Genomic DNA, 8,492 nt, shown 5'->3' with positions numbered 1-8,492 from the left:
CATCACTTTTAAAAAAAATAATAAAATTAAATGTCTTCCACCGATTGTGAGGAGACCAGAATACCTGGATGCGTCACCATTATTGATAAGCATTTCGGTAACCTGCTGCTGTTAGCTGCATTCATCAATTTTAGGATCGCTTTATCAGTTAAGAATGTGTACCTGAAAGAACTTGTCATTCAGTGCCTATATTGTTTGGTTGCTCTGGAGCTACGACGCATACCAGTAAGTGTGTGGCACATGATCGAAAGCGCCGCTCAACGTACGCACGCTGGAACGCATGCGATGGCAGGAGATTCATGATTCTTGCAGCTAGCTGGAGGCGTGGTGCGCACGCAATGAGAGTTGTGTGCTTCTTGTGACAAAAGAGTAACATGAATATATTTGCATGCATTTTTCACAACACGGGGAGGGGGGAGAGGTGTGTTTTGTAGAACAGCAATGAGGCTTGTATAGCCGTGTCTAATTACTGCAGATAGCGGAGACATGCGCAGTGGTGGTATAGAGGACTTCCCCCATGATGAATAAATCCTTTTGATTGCACCTATATGATTGGACCTATGAATCTTCGGGTCATCAGTGAGGGTTATTTAAAGGTCTCCATTTTCTTATTCAAACTACACTTGCAACCAGGCTGTCTATCCAGACGTCATGAATCTTCTGACACTTTTGTCTCCATGTGCCTCCAGATGAACGTCTATCATGGAAGGGAAATACGTTGAGGCTGTTATAAGCATCTCCAATGAATGACAGATAAGCTTTTCTATTTTCTTTATGATATGGTGTCTCTTTAGGAACGGTGCATTATTTGATGTGTTACTTTTTTTTTACAAACTGATCACATTCATAGAATTATGTGGGACTTATCGTGACTAGAGTTGAGCGAAACGGATCGTTCATTTTTAAAAGTCGCCGACTTTTGGCAAAGTCGGGTTTCATGAAACCTGACCCGATCCCTGTGTGGGGTCGGCCATGCGGTACGCGACTTTCGCGCCAAAGTCGCGTTTCAATGACGCGAAAAGCGCCATTTCTCAGCCAATGAAGGTGGACGCAGAGTGTGGGCAGCGTGAGGACATAGGTCCTGGTCCCCACCATCTTAGAGAAGGGCATTGCAGTGATTGGCTTGCTGTCTGCGGCATCACAGGGGCTATAAAGAGGCGTTGCCGCCGACCGCCATCTTACTGCTGCTGATCTGAGCCTAGGGAGAGGTTGCTGCCGCTTCGTCAGAAGCAGGGATAGCATTAGGCAGGGTCCATTAACCACCAAACCGCTTGTGCTGTAGCGATTTCCACTGTCCAACACCACCTTTTGTTTGCAGGGACAGTGGAAGCTATATTTTTTTTTCCTCAGCGCTGTAGCTCATTGGGCTGCCCTAGAAGGCTCCCTGATAGCTGCATTGCTGTGTGTACGCCGCTGTGAAAACCAACTGCTTTTTTCAAAGCACAAATCCTGTTGTTCCTTCCTTTCTGCACAGCTATCTTGTTTGTTTGTCCACACTTTTTATTTAATTTGTGCATCAGTCCACTCCTTATTGCTGCCTGCCATACCTGGCTGAGATTACTGCAGGGAGATAGTAATTGTAGGACAGTCCCTGTTTTTTTTTTTTTTTTTTTATTATTTTTTCTCCCTAAAAAAATAAGTTGTGGGAGATTAAGATTGGCATTTCTGCTAGAGTGCCATCCCTGTGTATGCCATCTCTCTCACATAGTGGGCCATAGAAAGCCTTTTTATTTTTCTGTTTTTTTTTTTTGTGGGGTTTATAAATTCTCCCTGAAAAAAAAAACAGTGGGAGATTAATATTGGCCTTTGGGCTTGTGTGCCAGTCCTGAGTGTGCCATCTCTCTCTCAAATAGTGGGCCATAGAAAGCCTATTAATTTTATTTTTTTTTGGTTTCTAAATTCTCCCTGAAAAAATAAAAAAAAATCAGTGGGAGATTAATATTGCCCTTTCTGCTTGTGTGCCACTCCTGACTCCTGGGTGTGCCATCTCTCTCTCTCAAATAGTGGGCCATAGAAAGCCTATTTTTTTTTTTATTGGGTTTCTAAATTCTCCCTGAAAAAATAAAAAAAAAATCAGTGGGAGACTAACCCCTTTACCCCCAAGGGTGGTTTGCACGTTAATGACCGGGCCAATTTTTACAATTCTGACCACTGTCCCTTTGTGAGGTTATAACTCTGGAAAGCTTCAACGGATCCCAGTGATTCTGACATTGTTTTCTCATGACATATTGTACTTCATGACAATGGTAAAATTTCTTTGATATTACCTGCGTTTATTTGTGAAAAAAATGGAAATATGGCGAAAATTTTGAAAATTTCGCAATTTTCCAACTTTGAATTTTTATGCAATTAAATCACAGAGATATGTCACACAAAATACTTAATAAGTAACATTTCCCACATGTCTACTTTACATCAGCACAATTTTGGAACCAAAATTTTTTTTTGTTAGGGAGTTATAAGGGTTAATATTTGACCAGCAATTTCTCATTTCTACAACACCATTTTATTTTAGGGACCACATCTCATTTGAAGTCATTTTGAGGGGTCTATATGATAGAAAATACCCAAGTGTGACACCATTCTAAAAACTACACCCCTCAAGGTGCTCAAAACAATATTCAAGAAGTTTATTAACCCTTCTGGTGCTTCACAGGAATTTTTTGAATGTTTAAATAAAAATGAACATTTAACTTTTTTTCACAAAAAATTTAATTCAGCTCCAATTTGTTTAATTTTACCAAGGGTAACAAGAGAAAATAGACCCCAAACATTGTTATACAATTTGTCCTGAGCACGACAATACCCCACATGTGGGGGTAAACCACTCTTTGGGCGCATGGCAGAGCTCGGAAGCGAAGGAGCGCCATTTGACTTTTCAATGCAAACTTGACTGGAATTGAGATGGAACGCCATGTTTCGTTTGGAGAGCCCCTGATGTGCCTAAACATTGAAACCCCCCACAAGTGACACCATTTTGGAAAGTAGACCCCTTAAGGAACTTATCTAGATGTGTGGTGGGCACTTTGACCCACCAAGTGCTTCACAGAAGTTTATAATGTAGAACCGTAAAAATAATAAATCATATTTTTTCACAAAAATTAACTTTCCGCCCCCAATTTTTTATTTTCCCAAGGGTAAGAGAAGAAATTGGACCCCAAAAGTTGTTGTACAATTTGTCCTGAGTACGTTGATACCCCATATGTGGGGGTAAACCACTGTTTGGGCGGATGGGAGAGCTCGGAAGGGAAGGAGCGCCGTTTGACTTTTCAATGCAAAATTGACAGGAATTGAGATGGGACGCCATGTTGCGTTTGGAGAGCCACTGATGTGCCTAAACATTGAAACCCCCCACAGGTGACACCATTTTGGAAAGTAGACCCCCTAAGGAACTCATCTAGATGTGTGGTGAGCACTTTGACCCACCAAGTGCTTCACAGAAGTTTATAATGCAGAGCCGTAAAAAAAAAAAAAAAAAATTTTCCCACAAAAATTATTTTTTTAGCCCCCAGTTTTGTATTTTCCCGAGGGTAACAGGAGAAAGTGGACCCCAAAATTTGTTGCCCAATTTGTCCTGAGTGCGATGATACACCATATGTGGGGGGAACCACTGTTTGGGCGCATGGGAGGGTTCGGAAGGGAAGGAGTGCCATTTGAATGCAGACTTAGATGGAATGGTCTGCAGGTGTCACATTGCGTTTGCAGAGCCCCTAATGTACCTAAACAGTAGAAACCCCCCACAAGTGACACCATTTTGGAAAGTAGACCCCCTAAGGAACTTATCTACATGTGTGGTGAGCACTTTGACCCACCAAGGGCTTCACAGAAGTTTATAATGGAGAGCCGTAAAAATAAAACAAAAATTTTTTCCCACAAGAATTATTTTTTAGCCCCCAGTTTTGTATTTTCCCGAGGGTAACAGGAGAAATTGGACCCCAAAATTTGTTGTCCAATTTGTTCTGAGTGCGCTGATACCCCATATGTGGGGGGGAACCACTGTTTGGGCGCATGGGAGGGCTCGGAAGGGAAAGAGCTCCATTTGGAATGCAGGCTTAGATGGAATGGTCTGCAGGTGTCACATTGCATTTGCAGAGCCCCTAATGTACCGAAACAGTAGAAACCCCCCACAAGTGACACCATTTTGGAAACTAGACCCCCTAAGGAACTCATCTAGATGTGTTGTGAGAGCTTTGAACCCCCAAGTGTTTCACTACAGTTTGTAACGCAGAGCCGTGAAAATTGAAAAAAAAAATCTTTCCCCCAAAAATTATTTTTTAGCCCCCAGTTTTGTATTTTCCCAAGGGTAAGAGGAGAAATTTGACCCCAAAAGTTGTTGTCCAATTTGTCCTGAGTACGCTGATACCCCATATGTTGGGGGGAACCACCGTTTGGGCGCATGGGAGGGCTCGGAAGGGAAGGAGTGCCATTTGGAATGCAGACTTAGATGGAATGGTCTGCAGGCGTCACATTGCGTTTGCAGAACCCCTAATGTACCTAAACAGTAGAAATCCCCCACAAGTGACCCCATATTGGAAACTAGACCCCCATGGAACTTATCTAGATGTGTTGTGAGAACTTTGAACCCCCAAGTGTTTCACTACAGTTTATAACGCAGAGCCGTGAAAATAAAAAATCCTTTTTTTTTCCACAAAAATTATTTTTTAGCCCCCAGTTTTGTATTTTCCCAAGTGTAACAGGAGAAATTGGACCCCAAGAGTTATTGTCCTATTTGTCCTGAGTACGCTGATACCCCATATGTTGGGGTAAACCCCTGTTTGGGCACACGGGAGAGCTCGGAAGGGAAGGAGCACTGTTTTACTTTTTAAACGCAGAATTGGCTGGAATTGAGATCGGACGCCATGTCGCGTTTGGAGAGCCCCTGATGTGCCTAAACAGTGGAAACCCCCCAATTATAACTTAAACCCTAATCCAAACACACCCCTAAGCCTAATCCCAACAGTAACCCTAACCACACCTCTAACCCTAACACACACCTAACCCTAATCCCAACCCTATTCCCAACTGTAAATGTAATCTAAACCCTAACCACAACTTTAGCCCCAACCCTAACTGTAGCCTTAACCCTAGCCCCAACCCTAACTTTAGCCCCAACCCAAACTGTAGCCCTAACCCTAGCCCTAACCATAGCCCTAACCATAACTTTAGCCCCAACCCTAACTGTAGCCTTAACCCTAGCCCTAACCGTAGCCCTAACCCTAGCCCTAGCCCTAGCCCTAACCCTAGCCCTAACCCTAACCCTAACCCTAGCCCTAACCCTAGCCCTAACCCTAACCCTAGCCCTAGCCCTAGCCCTAACCCTAGCCCTAACCCTAATGGAAAAATGGAAATAAATACATTTTTTTTATTTTTCCCTAACTAAGGGGGTGATGAAGGGGGGTTTGATTTACTTTTATAGCGGGTTTTTTAGCGGATTTTTATGATTGGCAGCCGTCACACACTGAAAGACGCTTTTTATTGCAAAAAATATTTTTTGCGTTACCACATTTTGAGAGCTATAATTTTTCAATATTTTGGTCCACAGAGTCATGTGAGGTCTTGTTTTTTGCGGGACGAGTTGACGTTTTTATTGGTAACATTTTCGGGCACGTTACATTTTTTGATCACTTTTTATTTCGATTTTTGCGAGGCAGAATGACCAAAAACCAGCTATTCATGAATTTCTTTTGGGGGAGGCGTTTATACCGTTCCGCGTTTGGTAAAATTGATAAAGCAGTTTTATTCTTCGGGTCAGTACGATTACAGCGACACCTCATTTATATAATTTTTTTATGTTTTGGCGCTTTTATACGATAAAAACTATTTTATAGAAAAAATAATTATTTTTGCATCGCTTTATTCTCAGGACTATAACTTTTTTTTTTGCTGATGATGCTGTATGGCAGCTCGTTTTTTGCGGGACAAGATGACACTTTCAGCGGTATCATGGTTATTTATAGCTGTCTTTTTGATTGCGTGTTATTCCACTTTTTGTTCGGCGGTATGATAATAAAGCGTTGTTTTTTGCCTCGTTTTTTTTTTTTCTTACGGTGTTTACTGAAGGGGTTAACTAGTGGGCCAGATTTATAGGTCGGGTCGTTACGGACGCGGCGATACTAAATATGTGTGCTTTTATTGTTTTTTTTTTTTTTAGATAAAGAAATGTATTTAGGGGAATAATATTTTTTTTTTCTTTCATTATTTAGGAATATTTTTTTTTATTTTTTTTTACACATTTTGAATTTTTTTTTTTAACTTTTTTACATTGTCCCAGGGGGGGATATCACAGATCAGTGATCTGACAGTGTGCACAGCACTCTGTCAGATCACTGATCTGACATGCAGCGCTGCAGCCTTCACAGTGCCTGCTCTAAGCAGGCTCTGTGAAGCCACCTCCATCCCTGCAGGACACGGATCGGCGGCCATCTTGGATCCGGGGCTGGAGGAAGCAGGGAGGGAGGTGAGACCCTCGCAGCAACGCGATCACATCGCGTTGCTGCGGGGGGCTCAGGGAAGCCCGCAGGGAGCCCCCTCCCTGCGGGAAGCTTCCCTATACCGCCGGCACATCGCGATCATCTTTGATCGCGGTGTGCCAGGGGTTACTGTGCCGGGGGCGGTCCGTGACCGCTCCTGGCACATAGTGCCGGATGTCAGCTGTGATAAACAGCTGACACCCGGCCGTGATCGGCGGCGCTCCCCCCGTGAGCGCCGCCGATCGCGCTGGACGTACTATCCCGTCCGTGGTCATGGGGGCCCACCCCACCTCGACGGGATAGTACGTCCCATGTCAGAAAGGGGTTAATATTGCCCTTTCTGCTTGTGTGCCACTCCTGACTCCTGGGTGTGCCATCTCTCTCTCTCAAATAGTGGGCCATAGAAAGCCTATTTTTTTGTTTTTTATTTGGTTTCTAAATTCTCCCTGAAAAAATCATTTTTTTATTTGGTTTCTAAATTCTTCCTGAAAAAATAATTTTTTTTAATTTTGTTTCTAAAGTCTCCCTGAAAAAAAAAAAAAAAAATCAGTTGGAGATTAATATTGCCCTTTCTGCTTGTGTGCCAGTCTTGACTCCTGGGTGTGCCATCTCTCTCTCTCAAATAGTGGGCCATAGAAAGCCTATTAAATTTTTTTTGGGGGGGTTTCTAAATTCTCCCTGAAAAAATAAAAAAAAATCAGTGGGAGATTAATATTGCCCTTTCTGCTTGTGTGCCACTCCTGACTCCTGGGTGTGCCATCTCTCTCTCTCAAATAGCGGGCCATAGAAAGCCTATTTTTTTGTTTTTTATTTGGTTTCTATATTCTCCCTGAAAAAATCATTTTTTTTTATTTGGTTTCTAAATTCTTCCTGAAAAAATCATTTTTTTTAAATTTTGTTTCTAAAGTCTCCCTGAAAAAATAAAAAAAAATCAGGGGGAGATTAATATTGCCCTTTCTGCTTGTGTGCCAGTCTTGACTCCTGGGTGTGCCATCTCTCTCTCTCAAATAGTGGGCCATAGAAAGCCTATTTTTTTTTTTAAATTTGGTTTCTAAATTCTCCCTGAAAAAATAAAAAAAAATCAGTGGGAGATTAATATTGCCCTTTCTGCTTGTGTGCCACTCCTGACTCCTGGGTGTGCCATCTCTCTCTCTCAAATAGTGGGCCATAGAAAGCCTATATTTTTGTTTTTTATTTGGTTTCAAAATTCTCCCTGAAAAATCATTTTTTTTTATTTGGTTTCTAAATTCTTCCTGAAAAAATCATTTTTTTTTATTTTGTTTCTAAAGTCTCCCTGAAAAAATAAAAAAAAAATCAGTGGGAGATTAATATTGCTCTTTCTGCTTGTGTGCCAGTCTTGACTCCTGGGTGTGCCATCTGTCTCTCAAATAGTGGGCCATAGAAAGCCTATTTTTTTGTTTTTTATTTGGTTTCTAAATTCTCCCTGAAAAAAATCATTTTTTTTAATTTGGTTTCTAAATTCTTCCGGAAAAAATCATTTTTTTTAATTTTGTTTCTAAAGTCTCCCTGAAAAAATAAAAAAAAATCAGTGGGAGATTAATATTGCCCTTTCTGCTTGTGTGCCAGTCTTGACTCCTGGGTGTGCCATCTCTCTCTCAAATAGTGGGCCATAGAAAGCCTATTTTTTTTTTATTTGGTTTCTAAATTCTCCCTGAAAAAATAAAAAAAAATCAGTGGGAGATTAATATTGCCTTTTCTGCTTGTGTGCCACTCCTGACTCCTGGGTGTGCCATCTCTCTCTCTCTCTCTCTCAAATAGTGGGCCATAGAAAGCCTATTTTTTTGTTTTTTATTTGGTTTCTAAATTCTCCCTGAAAAAATCATTTTTTTTATTTGGTTTCTAAATTCTCCCTGAAAAAATCATTTTTTTTTATTTGGTTTCTAAATTCTTCCTGAAAAAATCATTTTTTTTAAATTTTGTTTCTAAAGTCTCCCTGAAAAAATAAAAAAAAATCAGGGGGAGATTAATATTGCCCTTTCTGCTTGTGTGCCTCTCCTGACT

This window comes from Ranitomeya imitator, chromosome 1, assembly GCF_032444005.1.
Source record: "Ranitomeya imitator isolate aRanImi1 chromosome 1, aRanImi1.pri, whole genome shotgun sequence".
NCBI classification, from domain to species: domain Eukaryota; kingdom Metazoa; phylum Chordata; class Amphibia; order Anura; family Dendrobatidae; genus Ranitomeya; species Ranitomeya imitator.
Note: the sequence above shows the minus strand (reverse complement) of the source record.